This window comes from Piliocolobus tephrosceles, chromosome 17, assembly GCF_002776525.5.
Source record: "Piliocolobus tephrosceles isolate RC106 chromosome 17, ASM277652v3, whole genome shotgun sequence".
NCBI lineage: Eukaryota > Metazoa > Chordata > Mammalia > Primates > Cercopithecidae > Piliocolobus > Piliocolobus tephrosceles.
This window is the reverse complement of record NC_045450.1, coordinates 36,507,406-36,526,235: the sequence shown is the minus strand read 5'-3', so window position 1 is coordinate 36,526,235 and position 18,830 is coordinate 36,507,406. Positions and strand designations below refer to the sequence as shown.

The window sequence follows — 18,830 nt, the reverse complement described above, 5'->3', positions numbered from 1 at the left end:
CAGGCCTGTGGTTGCCATGGAAACCCATTTCCCTTATTTGTGTTTCTCTTCCCCCTCCCCAAATTACTAATAGTAATAATTTGGTCAGTTATTAAAAAAGACAAGGTATGGGCTGTGTGAACCCAGGCAAGAAATGAAAAGTGAAAGTGAGAGAAAAGAGTGTTAAATAGAAAAATGGACGCATCACTGAAGCAGTTTCAATTAGGTAGTAGGTTATTTCCTTCTCTTGGATGGAAATGTTTGGTTGTTTGATGTTGCAGACAAAGTGCAGGAAATGCTTACAATTCAAGAAGGGAGGTCTCAATTTTTTAAGGCTAGGGTCTCAGCTGGGTGTGCTGGCTCATGCCCATAATCCCAGCACCTTGGGAGGCTGAGGAGGGCAGATCGCTTGAGCCCAGGAGTTCGAGAGCAGCCTGGGCAACATGGCAAAACCCCATCTCTACCGAAATTAACTGGGCATGGTGGTGTGCACTTGTAGTCCCAGCTACTTGAGAAGTTGAGACAGGAGGTTCACTTGGGCCCAGGAGATCGAGGCTGGAGTGAGCCATTATTGCACCCCAGCATTCCAGCCTGGGCAACAGAGCAAGACCTTGTCTCGAGAAAAAAAAAAAAAAAAAAAAAGACGACTAACACTTCAAAATAAACCTTCCTCACAAAAGATTCATACATCTATTTGAATGCATAAAACTCACTTCTGCCCACAAATCACACACACAACCTTATCCACGACCATGCCCTCCCAAATTCCATATCAACACACCACTATCTGTGTCTTTCTTGATGTCAGCATGTATGATTTGGATAGTAAGCTTCTAGCCTAATGGGTCTTAGATATTTGAGGCAAGTAGACTCCCTTGAGAATTTCAGAAAATCAACCATCTCCTCAAAAATGCACATGGGCACATGCATATAGAAGTCGATCTCATGAGGTTTATGGGCCTCCTGAAATCGATTCAGTGACTCCCAGTTGAAAATCAGCGTCTTAAAGGAAATACATTGTGTAGATACACAGATGTTAGAGTGATGTGAGGTTGGAGATAATTGTATTTTCTGGTGAATGGCTTTCATCTTGTTCTGAAACAACTTTCCTACCTTAATAAACACAGTAGTTATTTTTCTTGAGTGGTGGTGGTGGTAATGAGTTCAGACTCTAAATGCACGTAGTAGGAACAGTAGTAGAAGCATTATTACTAAGGTTCCAAAGGACAGTAGATGGTGTTGGTGTACACGGTTGGGCTATAGATGATCTCAGCCTGGTAGAGATGACCTCCAGGAGCTGTGACCACCAAATTCCTTAATCTTTCTCTCCTCTACTCCCCACAATGTATTCTTTTACCCTAAAGGTACATTACAGAGACAAACTTTGATTAACTGAGTTGCATATTTTCATAGATCTCTTAGGACAATATTAGAGTGACATAAACAATGTGTAATAACGTTTCCTCAGGGGAAGAGAAATGACTAGCATTTATTAAGCCCCCACTTCACAGGAGGCGCCTATCTCGTCCTCAGCCTCACCCTCAACCTCAGAAGTAGGTTGTATTTTTCTCATTTTATGGATTAAGAAACCGGACTTCTGAAAAGAGAAGTAACTCATTTCAACTCACCTGACTGATAAGAGCGAGGAGTGGGATTTGAACGGAGGTGCTCCTGGGCCTCACTCTGAGGTGCCATCACACCACACTTCCTCCAGAAAATGAGGTATGATATCAGCATGGAAGGTGCTTTCATATGGGAAGGCAGGCTGCTTTAGACCCCTTCTGGAAAAAGTTGCAGACATGAAGATAAAGAATGAGTGGAAAGGCATTGGCTTAGGAACCCTCCTAACAATGTGTATGGTGGTTAGAACACAAGATTTATAGTCCAACAAAAAGAAGTTCTTACTACCGTATACATTACTTACCATCTATAAGCCTCAGTTTCTGTAACTATAAAGTAGCAATTATAATAGTACCTAGGAATAGGATTTTTATAAGGTTTATGGAAAATAATGTATCACAGAAAATAAGGTGTCCAGCACCCTGCTTGACTCATAATAAGGATTCAAATATTGATTCATGTTTTTGTTTCATATAGAAGCTTCCCCTGCCAAAGCCATCTCGTTAGGATGCACTGACGTCTTGAGGTGAGAGAGATACGGAGAAGGGTGATCTTTGTCTTGCTGAGTTCTGCTATGGGCAGCAATTGAGATCCTCTGGCCATGTGGATTAAACGCAAAAGTTCTCCCCAGATGGGATGTGGTGGCTCACACCTGTAATCTCAGCACTTTGGGAGGCCAAGGTGGAGGATTACTTGAAGCCAGGAGTTCAAGACCAGCCTGGGCAACATAGCAAAACCCTGTCTCTAACAACAAAAAAAAAAGATATACATATATTAATTAGCCAGGCATGGTGGCATGGGCCTGTAGTCCTAGCTACTCCAGACGTTGGGGTGGGAGGAACGCTTGAGCCCAGGACTTTGAGCTATGATTGTGCCACTGCAAGTTAGCCTGGGCAACAGAGCAAGAGCTTCTATCAAAACAAAACAAAACAAAACAAAAAAGTATTTCCAGCTAGTTGGTAGTAACATTATCCACATCCGCTCAGAAAAAGTTTGGAGATTTTCTATATTTTAAAGAGCTATAACTTAATTTATTTAACATGTATTTTAAACATAATTTCCCCTAATTATAAAAGTTATGTTTGTTCAATTTTTTAAGTTAGCTGCTAACATATAAAATTGAGTATTTTATAGAACATAGTCAAATTTCAGGTTTCTGTCTAAGACTTAGAATTACAGAACTAATCCAGATTTCATTCCCTCAACAAATACATGACCCAGAGCTAGTGCCATCACTCCCGACTACCTCTTAGATGTAGTCCACATCTCTCATTCATATTGTCTGCTGGAAATTATAAGAATTTGAATCCGATGGGTGCAGCACAACAACATGGCACAAGTATACATATGTAACAAACCTGCACGTTATGCACATGTACCCTAGAACTTAAAGTATAATAATAATAATAATAATTTTAAAAAAAGAATTTGAATCCTTACAGTTTGAGAGTCATAATTCTTGATTATCAGCCTAATCTTTTTAAAAAATAAATGCTTCAAGTTACTTGATTAGAAAAAAAGAGACATTTGGAAATTTCAGATATACGCAGGAAAAAAAAAGTTATTTAATACTTATCCATCCCTGATTTTCCCTCTGTTTAGCTCAGAAGAAAGTAAAGAAGTAAAGAAGGCTGCTCCTAGTATTCATAAAGCTAAATGTAAGCAATTATATTTTGCCTTACAAAATATACCCAAATACATTGTAATGGATTGAATCATTAAAACATGTATAAAGTCATAGAAAAAAGACCAGAAAATAGACAAGCATCCCACTTTTGCTTTAAGTTAGGCCATTCCTAAAAGATGTTGCAGCGCTGAGGACACGTTTCTGCTCTAGGCAACTCTGTAGCACCTGAGTTGGGAGGATCACTTGAAGCCAAAAGTTCAAGGCCAGCCTGGGTAACGTAGCGAGATCCTGTCTCCAAAAAAATAAAAATAAATAAACTTAAAAAATTAAAAGTTAGCCAGGCATGGTAGCGGGTGTTTTTTGGGAGGCTGAGGTGTGAGGATCACTTGAGCCCAGGAGTTCACGGCTGCAGTGAGCCATGATCAAAGAACTTTAGCAATTTCTTAAAATATTAATGAAAAAAGTTAAGAAGACTTCCTGTTAAAGAAGGCAGAAGAGAAGCATCTAGACACTGTGTCATCTCTGAAATCAACCAAGAACAACAACAAAGAAAAGCAAAAGAAGAATCTGCCTCTGTGAAATTATAACTCAAATGACAGTCACCAGGTACTTGGAAGAGAAGGAGGAGGTGGGAGGAGGGATACCACTAGAAAAATTGATCCTCTACAAATCTTGAATGGAATAAAGAGAACCCAGGTCTTGCCAGGGTAGGGAAAACACACACACACACACACACACACACACACACACGCACGCGAATTTTTTTTATATGGAAAATGCTGGATAGAGAGAAGCAAAAAGAATAAATAGAATAAATTACAATTACTATCTTTAGTAACATTTTTTTTCATTTGGCAAACAATTATGACAATAATTATTAAATATTATTTACTACAGAAACATTTTAAACAATTGCTCAATCTTCTATTCTTGTATACATACAGGATTTTTTTTAATGTTTTGCATATTGCAAACAACAGTTTGCAGACATCTTTAGAGCTAAATCTTATTTATATTCATGGTTATTTCCTTGGCAAAAACTTCTAGAAGTGGTATTGCTGGACTAATAATCATGCCCGTATCTAAGCTATTATCTGTGAAAGGTTGTACCTATTTCTATTGTAATCAGCAGTGTGTGAGAATTCCCGTTCTTCCACATCCTAACTATCCCTAAGTATTAAACATTTTTAAATGCTGTTTAGGTAGTATGATGGTTAATACTGAGTGTCAACTTGATTGGATTGAAGGATACAAAGTATTGATCCTGGGTGTATCTGTGAGGGTATTGCAAAAAAGATTAACAATTGAGCCAGTGGGCTGAGGAAGGCAGATCCACCCTTAATCTGGTGGGCACCATCTAATCAGTTGCCAGCGAATATAAAGCAGCAGAAAAGGCGAGATGAGCCTAGCTTCCCAGCCTACATTTTTCTCCCATGCTGGATGCTTCCTGCCCTCAAACATCGGATTCCAAGTTCTTTAGTTTTGGAACTCGGACTGGCTCTCCTTGCTCCTCAGCTTGCAGACAGCCTATTTTGGGACCTTGTGATCATGTAAGTTAATACTTAATAAGCTCCCCTTTACATAGATATCTCTTATTTTTTCCCTCTAAGAGAATCCTAATGCAGGTAGGTAAATTATTTGTCACTGTATTTTTTTTTTTTTTGTAAATTATCCATGTTAAGCTTTTTCTTGTAAAATTGTTAAAACTTTTACATATTGAGCATATTGTATGTATGTGTGTGTATATATATATATATGTATATATGTGTATATTTAAATATGTTACCCAATTTGTCCTTTCTTCTTAGTCATAATTTTTGGTATGTATTAATGGGCAGATAGTTTTAGTATTTCTGTAGTAAACTTAATTCATTTATTTTATGATTATTGCCTTAGGACTGATGCCTTCCCAATTCAATATTGTATAAATATCCACCAGCATATTCTTAGAAAATAATCATTTCCTTTTTCATATGTATAAATATATTACATCTAAAATTTATTCTTGGTTTTTTATACTTATATTACATCTATATAATTGTTTCCTTTTCATACTTATTATTAAACCTTAAATTTATTCTTTTTCTTGTATGACTCAGAGACTACCGTTTCTCTCCTCCCCTAAATGAATAGGCAGTTGCCACAATACCAAAATATTGAATAATATATTACATCTTCCTTTGATATTAAATGCCACTTTTATCACACATAAACTTATTATATTTACTTGGGAATATTTCTCGGACTTCTATTCCGTTTCATTAATCCTATGCCACCAGTACCATAAGATAGTCTCACTCTGTCGCCCAGGCTAGAGTGCAATGGTGCGATCTCACTACAACCTCTGCCTCCTGGGTTCAAACAATTCTCCTGCCTCAGCCTCCAGAGTAGCTGGGATTGCAGGCATGCACCACCATGTCTGGCTAATTTTTATGTTTTTAGTAGAGTTGGGGTTTCGCCATGTTGAGCAGGCTGACCTTGAACTCCTGGCCTCAAGCGATCCGCTGGCCTCAGCCTCCCAAAGTGCGGGGATTACAGGCGTGAGCCACCATGCCTAGCTGACTTTATAAGATATTTTAATGGTGGTAGTTAAACTGGAAAGTTTCCTTTGTCCCCCTTGCAGGGCATGCGCTGGGGGTGTGACTCCCTTCTTCAGTGCCCTGCTCCTCAAAACCTCCTAGGGGAACATAGACACGGGCAGACTGTGGAACTCTGACCCAAAGGGCAGTGTCTAGGGATGAATGATTACAGCAGAAGCCCCAGTGGGCGTGTGTTACAGGGTGTTCTTTTGGTTTGCTGTCTATAGGCAGCTTCTGTTAACCAGTTCAATCAGACCCCCCTTCTTTATCACAAGGACACAGGGCTTTCTGTATCCCGGGAATGGGCTTGGAGAATGAATGCAAGGTTTTACTGAGTAGAAGTAGCTCTCAGCAGATGGGGAAACAAGAAGGGAGATGAGTTTCTCCTGGAGTCGGGCCCTTTGGCGGCCTGCTCCAGCAAAACTCTGCGTCATTCCGCCGTGTGTTCTCCACTACCTGCTCAGCTCGTGTCTTCTTCTGCCCACGTGTTCCTCATAACTTCCAGCCGCTTTTGTGTCTGTCCTCTAGGGGTCTCGGGTTTTTATAAGCCCAGAATGGGGGCATGGCAGGCCAGGGAGGTCTTGGCAAATGAAACATTCGGGCTTCAAGGCAAGAGTGCCGGTCCGCATCTGGGTCCCTGGGGGTGGAGCCCTAGCAAGAGGCCACGCCTTTCTCTACCCAGCACTTCCCTGCCCTCCTGCCATATCATTTAAAGGGACCACGCTCTTCCCTGCCCGGCACTGCCGGATCAGTAGGAGAAAGTTCCCTTTTTCTTCCTCTTTTCCATTGTTGATTATGCTTATGCATCTTTTCTTCCTCCTAAACTTAAAGATTATTTTGTAAAGAGAAAAAATCATGAGAAATCAAGATTCATTTGTAGTCTAATTTGGGGAGGGTGTAGTGATTAGTGTAATTAAATTATCTATCTATGGCTCCGGACAAAGGGGAGTACCCTTCTTCAATCATCCATGTTGGACAGATGTTTCTTTAAATTAAAAAAAAATTCTTCTCTTGAGTACTTTTTAATGTCAAAGAAACTGTGAATATAGAATTGTTCCAGTTTTAGGTTTCTTCCTTTTTACGAGCTTTCTTATAGCAAGGCATGAGGAAGCGGCAGACACCCACTGGAAAGACTAGCGAGAGAAAATTAAGTTTTATTTAGGAAAGAAAAACTTTAACAAAAAGACCTGGAAAGAGATCCCATTTTAGGCGACAGCTACCTGGACAATACTCTGTTCTTAGAATGTGGTCGTCTGGTCCTCTCCCTTTCTTCTTGCTATGCTCCAAAGAGCAAATGTTTGGCATTTAGGAGTCTTTTTTCTTTTTTTTCCTTTTTCTTGAAAAGACGTACATCAATGATTTTTACCATCACTTTGAAAACTAATCTTCTAAGGCCAGAGAAGAAATACGTCTTAAAAAAAAACAAATTAAATTGTACTTTTTTTAGATTTTATTATTTAGGCTGTTATTTAAGAAGGGTGAGAAAGTTTTACAGCCTTGTGGAAAAGAGATGTAGCATTTCTTCCACAAACTATCAAAAGTAGTGAATCTATTTAAATCGTAACATGATACTTTCATAATTGTGTGGATGTGTGTGGAGAGGAGAGTGGGTAAGGCCACTTTGAATTTGTAAAAGGAGTGGAAACCTTCTAGGCATAGATAAAGATGTATCACATGTGATATCATTATATCCTGTGGTCAAAATCTATTATGAAAAAATTACAAACAGTACTTATTGGAAAAATGATTGAGAATACAACCTTTAGGTTTAAAATCAATTTTCCACAGTTATTTTAGAATAGATCCAATGAAAATGCAAAATTCTTCAGCCAAGAGAGATGGTTTAGCATTAAACCAAATGCTTAAAGCTCTTACAATGCATTTTATTTATCTAGTTTAAGAAAACTCAGAAATGTCCAGAAGGTTGCATTCTTCATCCTATCATCATAATGGAAGTCTGATGCATTCTTTTTCAAATCATTTTTTACATTATCAACAGGAAGACAGATGCTTTCTTGGTCCTCCCCTGGAATTTCCAGCCCTACTGTGGATGTTTCTGTTTGCTCTGTTTCTCTGAGTGAGGGTGAGTGTCTGACTGTGTGAAATGTACCTAAACAAAATGCCAGGCATGTTCATCAAGTGATCCTTTTTTTAGTCCAATAATGATGCCTGATACAGTGTTCACAGGATCATCTTTTGTTTTCTTAAATTGAAATGGCCTATGTAAGAGCAAGAGACAGATTATGTTTAAAACATTTTGGCAACCATAGTGATGGGTTTGCAACACAAGTAACACACTACACCGATTAGGTTTCTCCACTAAGAGCTGGTTGTGTTAGCATATCAGATTTCCGGGAGTGGGACCAGCCACATTAGAAAGAAACAATCTCTACAAGGTTTTGACATCAGATTTTCTTTGATAAATATGTGGGAGAAAAGGACCCTTCTGTAATTTTTCTCTGGTGTTTACAGGTATTGCTGGGTTTGAAAGTAGAATAGATATGCAAATAGGAAACACCATTGCTGAATTTGTTTCAGATGTCCCCTGTTTACAGAAATACAGCATTCATCTGTTGTACCTGGTGGCTATTAACTGCTCTAATTGTGCTGTAGACTCGTTAATAAGTTTGTTGAAGTTGCACATTATAATTTTAAAGGAGTTAATTGAATACTAATCCAATGCGTGGCACAAAAATTATTTGAACCATTCCAAGGAAAGCCGAAAATCCCACCAGCTGCCTTGGTCCTAGTAAATCCCTACCCCTGTGAAACTGAGAAAATGAATATTCAATATTTTTTCCATTTGAGTCTCTTGACATTCTATTGATTCACTTTATTTTCCCAACAATGTTCTGACAGGTTTCCCAATGTGCATTCCGCACATTCTTTGATATTCATCTTGTGATTGCCTTTGAAAATGAGCGCCGTGGCCAACTTTGGGCTAGGGCTTAGAACTCAGGAGCTCCAAGCCCCTTGCATCCCAGAAGCCAGCATATTCATAGAATTTTACTGTACTACCATGCAATCCTCACATATGGGACACAGTCAAACATCAGAAGAGGAAGGAAGTTCAAGAGTGCATAAAACCTAAAATATGTTTGTGAACCAGGTTACTGCTCTGGGGGACTTAGTGGAGGGGGCCGAGAGAAGTGGGAAATGTCTGAACCTAAAGATTGTGCCAGTGGGCCGGGCGAGGTGGCTCAAGCCTGTCATCCCAGCACTTTGGGAGGCCAAGACAGGAGGATTGTTTGAACCCAGGAGTTTGAGACAAGCCTGGGCAACATAATGAGACCCCATCTCTACCAAAACAAAACAAAAAAAAATTCCAAAAATTAGCCCGGCATCGTGGCAGGCAACTGTGGTCCCAGCTACTTGGGAAGCTGAAGTGAGAGGATCACCTGAGCCTAGGAAGGTCAAGGCTTCAGTGAGCCGTAATCACGTAATCACGCCACTGCACTCAAGCCTAGGTGACTGAGCAAGATCTTATCTCAAAGAAAAAGAAAGAAAAAGAGAGAGAAAGAGAAAAGAAAAGATTGTGCTAGAAGAGGAAAGTGAAAGAAAAGCAAATAACTTAGAGATGAAAAAGCCAGAAGTAGAAGTAAATAGATGTGGCAGGAAGGTAGCACTCATTTCAACAATTTTTTAAAAGGAGTAGTCCATTGATTGTCAGAGAAGTGGCCTGACTCATAGAGAAGAAAGAGAGCACAGGAACAGGTGAATCTCCTGTTGTGGCAGGATCTAAAAGCCAGTTGGTCGATATCATCAGTCTAGGGGGTGCCATTAGCACACAACTAGGTGACTGCAGGCTCCTTCTTTCCATTAAAATGGTGTCCTTTGTTAGAAGAGGGGCTTTACCGCTGTAAAAACTAGATGTTGACCAGAGTTCTTCAGAGTAATGAATGTGGCGTGTGGATTTTTCCCAGAGAAACTCCTGATCAGCAATATGGTATTCTCCATATGCTGTATCTAAGCATTTTGTAACAGTTCACTCAGGTTTGCGTTTCTTAGCCCCTAGGTCCAAGCAATGCATATAGTATACTCTCAATAGTATTTGTAAAATGAGTGAATGAATGAATGAAAAGTACATAATCTATAATGTAGAAAATGTCAGTTTGGTTTCTCTCTCAAACAGGATTCATTTCTTTTCAGATGACAGGTAGGTAAGTTAAGTTAAGCAACTGCCTCTCTATCTGTGTATAATTGATCTTACTGACTTTAAAGATTAAGTTGCAGATAGATAGATAGAGTGCTAGATAGATACACATTCTTTGACATATCTGTTAAACTCAAGATGTGTTTAAACGGTATCTTTGGAATTGCATCTTGAAGGTAGGATATTCTGTCCATTTATCTCCTACCATTTTAGCAGCTAAGATCTTAGACTTCTCCACAATTTAGGTCCCTGGTTAAATTAAGGAGCCTGTTCAATCAAAACATATCAAGCTGGTGGTTTTGACTGCTTGAGTATTGACTTCGGCAAACAGTCTATGAGCTGAAACAAAACCTATCCGATGGCTTTCCTTTCTGCTGAATGTACTTAAAGCAATGCATGCCACATTTAGAGTGTGATGCAATGATATTCATACTCATTTCATTTTTATTATTTTTCTTGAAAAAAAAGTCTTTAAAGGTAATGCAATTTTAATGCAATGCAACTGAATTAAAATTAAGATTTTAATGAAAAATCTTCCTGATTTGTTTTCATAGGGTGGGGGTTGGTTCAAAAATTAAATATTTCGAAGGTATGTATTGCTTTAGTTTTTATATAAGAGCTTTTAATCTGCGTGTCACCTTCTTTGATACAGTAGACTGTCATTTAATATTTGTGAATTAATACCTCCCCTCCCCTAATACCCACTATAAGTTACAGGAGGGCAGGGCAGGTGTGGTGGCTCACACCTGTAATCCCAGCATTTTGGGAGGCTGAGGCAGGCAGATCATGACGTCAGGAGATCAAGACATTTCTGGCTAACATGGTGAAACCCTGTCTCTACTACAAATACAAAAAATTAGACTGGCATGGTGGCAGGCGCCTGTAGTACCAGCTACTTGGGAGTCTGAGGCAGGAGAATGGCGTGAACCCAAGAGGCAAAGTTTGCAGTGAGCCGAGATCACACCACTGTACTCCAGCTTGAGCAACAGAGCAAGACTCCATCTCACAAAAACAAAACAAAACAAAAAAGAAACTTACAAGAGGGCAGAGATTACATATTCTTGATTTACTCAGAACTCTTTGTATACAATAGCTGGTCAGCCAGCTAATGTTACATGTTTTAACTGCTACTGAGATTTATTCATTATTTAAATTAATAAGGTTCTGCAAACTATGACCCAAGGGCCAAATGGGGCCCTATACCTGTTCTTGTAAATAAAGTTTTATTGGAATACAGCCACATTTGTTCCTTTACATATGGTCTATGGCTGCTTCTAGCAAGCAGTGGCAGAGTTAACTCTAACTAGTTGTGACACAGACCATATGGTCCACAAAGCCTAAATTATTTTCTATCTATCATTTTCCAAAAATGTTCGCAGACCCCTAATTTGCAATGTGCTTGGCATTGTGCAGGCTTGTCGTGGATTATCCCTTTCAACTTTCACAATATGTACTACTACGTGGTATATACTGTTGTTATCCCCATTTTATGGATGAGGAAACTGGGCCACAAAGAGGATTTGCAAGGGATTGGGAGAGTGGGAAGCAGAACCCAGTTAGGCATGACTCCAGAGTCCAGGAATCCTTGAGTCTGTGACTGGAGATGGGTGGTGGGGTGCACTTCTACTTCTCAAACTCATGACAAGCAGCACCTCCAGTCCTCTGGTCGGGGAGGGTAGCTGGGAACGAGGGCTAGAAGGTACTATCGCCAGAAGGACAGGGAGAGGCAGGGGGCCTGTCTGCCTCTCAGGGCTGCATGCTGACACCTGCCATGCCGAAGACAGAAAGCAGAGCTGCAGGCTACAGCTATCAACCTCTCTCCCACATGGGCATCCATGGAGTTCAGTTTGGCACCAAGGTGTGAGCTCTTAGGCAACGTGGGAGCCCAGCAAGGCACACTCATGGTCACGCTGGCTCTATAAACACAAGAGAAGGATGCTTGCCTGGTGGCCTTGTGCTAGGACCCTCTGCATTGGGCTTGGGTGGCAGTCTCCCTTAGAGAAACCATTTGCTCCTCCAAATCTGGGTTGGAAAACTTTTACCTCCTACCAAGACTGGTGCCCCTTAGTCTACAGAGGCTCCGATGGAGTGGGGGAGAATTTTCAACTTAAGTCCTAAAAAAGGGGGACAAAGAGGCTAGCAAACAAATAGCTGTAATATGAGCAGACTTCTTTCATTTGAATTTAAAAAAAAATATATCCCTCTGCTAATGACTTGGTGATTTTCACAGTACTAAATGTGCTGACTTAAAAAATCTGTGGGAGGTCAATAATTTTCCCTCTGCCTGTCACTGTGCTGATTGTGGTCCCGATGCACCTTAATTACAACACCTACAGGTGGAGTATTATACAGTGTTTACATTAATCAGAATAGATTTACTGAGGGAAATAAACCTGCTGGCTTCCTTAGAGTTGCACTCTCATCAGTTAGCTACTGGGCTGGCCAGACTGTGGGTTAGTGCCTGGGCTAGGAGCCCAGACCCCAGCCTCCTAGCAATAGATAGTCTCAGAGCATTGCTATCCTAAACTGGTGTGCTGGTGCTTAGCTAATGAATCAACAGAAAGTTCTATTAACAGAAACTGCATTTCAGAATTTTGAGATCAAAGGAGGAATGTGTGTGTGTGTGTGTGTGTGTGTGTGTGTGTAGAGAGAGAGAGAGAGAGACAGAGGGCAGAGGGAGAGAAGATAAGAGATAGAGAGAATGTGCAATTGTTAGAGAACCGACTTCATTCTCTGTGGCCACGAAGAACAAGAGAATCACACGTACCTTAGAGGCATAAATTGCCTCCCACCCTAAGTCTTATACTTACATAAAGAAGAAGAGTAGAAGAGAAAGTCTGTTGGGAAATTAAAGAAAGACTAAAGAAGATACACACAGGTGTCCAGTTGGGATGTGGGCAGAGAAGGGGTAGGTTTTGCTGTGTGTTTGTTGTTTTTCAAATTCATTTTTCTTTTGCATTTTGAATGAGGCTTTATTTTTCTTTGGATTTGAAGAGAGGCCAACAACCTCCATTGACCCAGACGGCCAATATGGGTGAGTAGCTAAAGTCACCAGGTCTTTGATTAATTTCTGTCCTTTACTTTCCTCATACATAAAATGGGCTTAACAGTAGTACTTGTTTCACAAGGTCATCATGAAGGTTTATTGCAATAAAATGCATAAAGTGCTCACAATAGTGCTTGGCTCATAGTAGGTAGTCAAGTCCTACCATCATTACCTATGATGATGATGATGATTACTTTTTAGAGATGAGGTCTTGTTTCATCACCAGGCTGCAGTGCAGGGATGCAATCATAGCTGACCACAGCCTTGAAAAGTTACCTATTACTGTCAAAAGTCATTGAGAAGATGGACTGTTAGAGTCAATGAGACTCAAGTTTCTAAACCTTTCTAAGCCTCAGTTTACTCATCCATAAAGTGGCGATAACAGTACCTATAAATGAGAATTGCATGCAAAGCACTTTGCATATAGTCAGCCTTCATAAGTACTAGTTATTATTAGCAGCAAACGTGGGAACTTTCTAATTTGTAAGAAAGGGACACAGCCCTAAGTGTTTGCCTGATCACGTTGTGAAGTCATTACCTTCTTCTCAAGATGGTGCTCAATTCTTCAGTCATTGAATAGTCAACACCCTCCCCAGCACGTTGTCCCTGGGTTTTTGGTTATGTCTAGATTTGGCCAGTAGAGTCCTGAGAGCACATCTCGTCTAGAAAAGGAGACTGCAAAACTGTAGCATGTACTTGAGAGGGAAAGCCCCTGGGATGCTCCAAAGACGAAGTGGAGCCACAGGAAAATATTTCAATGAAAACAATTTGCATAGCATTTTTCAGAGCAAGGTCCTTGAATCAGTTCGATTCATGAAATAGAGTACATGAAGATTTTATATTTTCAAAAAAATTCATCCATTTGTCTTTGGGAGGCATAGTCTGTCATTACTGTGAACAGGAGCCTGGTCTCCTTGGTGGGCACCACACCCAGCAGGCACAAAAGCTTCTCGTGGCTTGAGGCCACCAGCAAAGGCATCCTGTGTTTCTCCAGCATCTTGGCTCTGGGTTAAGTCTCACCCGTGTTGAATGGTTTCTCTGCAGAGCAATTTTAGGGCTAAAAAAAGTCAAAAGAGGAAGGAAAAAAAAAAAAGAAAGGAAAATAGGGAAACATCACTCTTCTATCTCCACCTGGCCTCATTTACTGCTCTTTTACATTCATTAGAAAAACGCAAAGTCCAAGTGGGAAAGAGGGAGTTCCCAGGCAAAACAAGATTTTGCGATCATTTGCCAGAACGGTCCTTCTTTCTGTTGCCCCTGACTGCAGCCTTCCCTCGCCAGTAAAAATGAGCCTGTGAAATGCTCATGGAGATCTGTTGTTAGGCTGGGGTACTTGGATCTAATTCTAGAAGGTTCAGATCTTCAGCCTGTTACTTCTTATTTCACTGGTCCAGAAAGAGCTGCTTAGATGATAAGACTGGCAGAAAAGAAGGGTATGGTGTAAATACAGTCCCTGTCTCACCTGGAGCCCTTTTGCCACTTGCAATTATATGGTTTCATTTCAGTGCTTGCAGCTGAAGCTGACCTTTCTTTGCATTACAGCTAGTTTCATTAACACCTTTTTCTTTCCTTCCTCTGTGTGAGGTTTTATAATTTGGTTTTGATGGCCAGATTGCTTTGGGGAGCACAGGCAGCCTGTGGCACCATCCTGGGCACAGTGGATACTTATAAAAGACTTAGATGCAATTATTGCTGCTGAATTCCAATTGGAACTTCAAAAACAGATGAGGTTAACAGAGTACATGTCTGATTTTCAGAACCTAGTGTTTTAGAACCAAAACAGATTTGAGGACTTAATAAGGAATTAACCCCTCCTTTTAAAAATAATGAAAGTGAGGCTCAGATGTCATAAGAGACACGAACAAGTACACTTGGTCACAGCATAGCCAAAATATAAGGTCACATTTTTGCCCCGAGGTTGGCCACAATATGGAATAACAGTTTTGCCACCAATCTGGAAGTCTCAAGATATGTAACTAATGTAAGTCTTCGAAATAATACATATTAGAGTATTTTAAGAGTAATCTTTTTATCCAAATAAGATGAAATGGCTTTAGAACTTTTTCTTTAATAGGAAGAGAAGGCTAATTGGCACACTCTTTGCTTGTATCTTACTGTGTGCTTAAGGGTGTGAAATCACTTGGTAGAACAAAGTCCTTAAAACAATCATGAACAGTGGTCATAGAAAAGGAAGTGATGGGACTCTTCAGAGAGAAAAGAGTCTCTAGGTAAAGATTCACTTTGCCAGGAAACCTCACAAATTATAAACTAGTGGCATTTCCAAATGAGTGGTATTTTACTTTATGGTTCTTTGAAGCATGTATGAATCATTCTGAAATTATTATATGAAGAACTGATTTTATGATGTGAGCTTATGTGGTACCTTAGCTCCCAACTGGATATCCTGGGGGAAGCAAAGACAGTGTGATTAATCAAGAGAACCAAAACTAAATTTCTAGACCTTATTTCTGACCCTAGTTCTGCCTCGAACCAGCTGTGTAACTGGGCAAATTACTTTGCCTCTGTCAATTTTGGTTTCCTGGTTAAAGATTTCTACTAGAGGGTCTCTAATAGGTTGCCAGGTTGCGAAGGAAAAAAAAAAGAAGAAGAAAAGAAAGGAAGGAAGAACGGAGAGAAAGAAGGGAGAAGGAAGGGAGGAAACAAAAAATAAAACAAAAACAACACACAGGCATCCAGTTAAATCTGAATGTCAGATAAACAATGAATATCTTTTAGTGTAAGTATGCCCCATGTAATATCTGGGACATACTTACACTAAAATCAAACCACTATTCATTCTTTTCTGAAATTCAAATGTAACTGAGTATTCTGTAATTTATCTGGCAACCCTAGGCCTCCAATTCTATAATGAATGATTCTGACTGTATTTGTTTCTAAAAGTCTCTATGAAGGGGGGGGGGTGGGAGAGAGAGAGAGAGAGAGAAGCAATCCCCTGAAAGCACTCACCAGCCGATTGCTAGTCTGCAGAAGGACAGCTCATGGCATTAGAGTAAAAGTCTCTTTAGGCTGAGAGGCAACCCTGGAGAAAACAACGCCCTTTCCTGATGACATAGGCCCCTCCCATGGCTGTCTTGAGAGCCAGACCTCTTTGTGGGCTTAGGGAGCTCTGTCCCCTGAACCGTCTCAGTGGCAGGCAGTGCTGTGCTGAGTGCCCTAAGAGAAAGCCTGGTGAAGAAAGATCATCTCTAGTCCCTTCCATACACAGAGACAATTGCAATGAATCCCTGTTGTGAGCCATCAGGCACTAAGGATCAGAGAATCCTCACAACAGGGGCCAAAACAAATCATCCTTAGGTGGAAACCAGGAATGGATCAAGCCTCCCCTTTCTCCCTAAGTAATGTGGACATAGACAGCAACCACCCTAACCTGTTTGTTATGGGACTGGGTAGGAGTGGGAAGATAGAGCAAGATAGAGAGAGGAGAGGATGTGAGATGCTGGAAGTCGGTGTTGCAGGCAGTTACCAAAAGGCCGGGTAGTTAGAAGTGGAATGAAAATACTGAGATTTCCCCCAAAACATTAAAAAATAATTGCAGATAACACTTTATTCTGTGTTACAGTGAGGTCCCTCCCGTAAGCATAATGACTGCTTCTTTGGTCCATTTAGTTTGGGTCTTTTGCAATTTATCAGAGATGCGTTCCCTGGAGTCTGGGATCCCATTCAAAGCAGTGTAGGCGCATGCATAAGTGTGTTGATTGCATTTCCACAATCCTCAGATTCTGCCCTTGAGAGGGCCTGTCCCTCCACTGATTCCTGGAATGGATGGGCAAACAGAGCCCCAGTGTCTCCAAAAGCACTACTGAATCCCCCTCACCACCACCGCCACGCCGCCAGGAAATGAATTAACCTGGACACCCAGACAGCTGCCATTAACTCGACCTTCCCTCCATAAAGAAGCACGCAGAGCCGAGTAAAGAGGATATGGTTAGGATACAATGTTTAACAGAAAGAAAGGAGGAGAAACAACTCTTTGCTTTAGATGCAAATAAACTCAACTTCACCTTTAAAGCTGAAAACCTGTGCCCTTGGCAAGACGTTTGGGGACTGTTCCAGAGATATTAATCTTCCTCCGTTTACATGTTAAATAGATCTTTGGAAACGGTTTCTCCAGCACTGTTTTTTCTCTCCGGCACAATCTCCTTCTCTCTTTCTTTTTTTAGTACAGTCAGAACTCCCCAGCAGCGAGAAGCCCTGGGGGACGAAGGTTGAGGCACTAACCCGTGTGGATTTCAGAGCCATCCCCGGCTGCGGGCTATTGGGGCGGCCAGGCCCGGCCTGCCAGCAGATGGCGCTGTGCCGCACGATTTGGACCCTCGTGTGCCCGGCCGGCGCTGGGAAGGAGACAGACGCCTCAAAGTTTCTAGTGCCATTCCTGGACTGAAACAAATGTTTGTGGAATTAAGTAGTGATTTCCTTTAGTCTGCGCCGCTCTTACTGGCTGTGTTTTCAGGCCTAGATGTTAACATATGCCACATATTACTTTTTTTTTTCCTGGTGAAATCGGGGGTTTCCAAACACTCAGCCTCATCCTAAGTGTTCATGTCAGCTAGCAAAGGTCTGCATTTTCTGATAAAATAACTCATAAAACTTCCATATTAAGAGCTAAAATGGTTTGGAAGACAAAGAAGTGCTGAGAAATGTAAGTAAACAGAGCACCTAAGATTTTGTCTTTCTAAATAAACAAAAGGGGGAGGGGGTGTTCCTTTATTAGGCTCAAAAACTACGCAGGAGAGCGACCAGGAGACTGGAGGCATTCGGGCAAAAGTGTCTCTGGCTACTGGGGTTGGGGGGGGGGGAAGGGGGTTGCATTATGTGGTTGCTGGAAACACAGAGGTGCAATGATCATAAATGTAGAATCGTGGAGAAAATTTAGGATGTGTGCGGAACACCCGAGGAACAGCCAGAAGTCCCTGGGTTTTCAGAGCCCAGTTAAACAACAATGGGTTAAGGGTGATAGGAATTGCCAGTGCAACTGCTTCACCATGCCAAGTGGCTCCATTAGTTAGGGTTCAGTATGTATTTAATGTTGCCATAAAAATCCGTCTTCTCAAAGTAAACAAGGCAAGTCTGTGTGCATCTCCGACAAGATGTATGAAGCTTTGTTTGGGATAATGGATTTGACATGAGTAAAAACACTGGGGATTAAATGGACCTAGCACGGATAAATATGACTAATTGTCATCTCCTCGTATCAGCGTAAACATCTCTAGCACCGCAGACTAGGGGGAGATGGTGGAGCAAGGGGGTTTGGGGCGATTAGTCACTGCAGAATTGATTCACAACTGATTGATAAAGCAGGAATGGAAGGGAACACTGAGGCCTTTCCTTCCACATGGAGGTGAATGTTGCATTTTAGAATTTCCAAGCATTTATTGCTGAAATTGAACTGTGAGTGACAGCCCTGAAGAGTGAGTACACAGCTGTTCTGTTGTGTGTGTACAGGGTAACTTTGGGCTTCTTTTTCTTAAATGTTCATTAAAGTTTTAAAACTGCCAGAATGGCCCAAGCATCTTTTACACAAAATAACAAGATCTAAATCTTGTCTTGGACTTTTTAGAAGTTTTCATCAAGCTACTCAATTCTTGTTTCTCTTAATGTACATAGAAACAATATTTAACTTTCCTCACCTATGTGATTGCTTTATTTTGTAAATATCACTATGTGGATTTCTTTTTCTTAGGTGATGAATACACATATCTACTACTAAAATACATTTTTTCAAAGTAAGCAATATTCTCAGGCTTTGAAACTTTCTCATTTGGAGCAGTAATTATATTTAAGGTCATTAAATAATATGAAAGATAA

General features: G+C 40.7%; 1 long non-coding RNA gene across 1 annotated transcript; it reads right to left on the bottom strand.

Moving 5' to 3' along the window:
- Positions 1-6,939: 6,939 nt before the first annotated feature.
- On the bottom strand, positions 6,940-17,083 carry LOC111541228. Its single transcript, XR_002731225.1, has 3 exons — positions 17,027-17,083; positions 7,916-8,024; positions 6,940-7,216 (listed from the first exon to the last, which is right to left on the bottom strand). It is a non-coding gene; the product is annotated as an uncharacterized LOC111541228 (long non-coding RNA).
- Positions 17,084-18,830: the final 1,747 nt, after the last annotated feature.